Source organism: Penaeus monodon, chromosome 30 (assembly GCF_015228065.2).
Source record: "Penaeus monodon isolate SGIC_2016 chromosome 30, NSTDA_Pmon_1, whole genome shotgun sequence".
In the NCBI taxonomy this organism is placed as follows: domain Eukaryota; kingdom Metazoa; phylum Arthropoda; class Malacostraca; order Decapoda; family Penaeidae; genus Penaeus; species Penaeus monodon.
In genome coordinates this window covers 34,962,173-34,962,399 of record NC_051415.1, presented here as the reverse complement: position 1 = coordinate 34,962,399, position 227 = coordinate 34,962,173, and positions in this window count along the sequence as shown.

Sequence of the window (227 nt, the reverse complement as noted above, 5' to 3'; positions counted from 1 at the left end):
CGCCAGCTCAGTTTGAGAAGTACGTAATTTTCTTCTAAAACATGTTCGAGAGAGAAACTTCGCCACTGTTACCTTAGACTAACATCAGTTTGGTTAAGTTCATTGTTTGTGCTCCGTAAATTCTCTTGTCAGGCGGAAGTAAATGCAAAGTTTTGTTGTACTTTTCACTTCCTTTCACAACTTATGAAGAAGAGAAAACAAGAAACACGCGATAAAACATAATAACA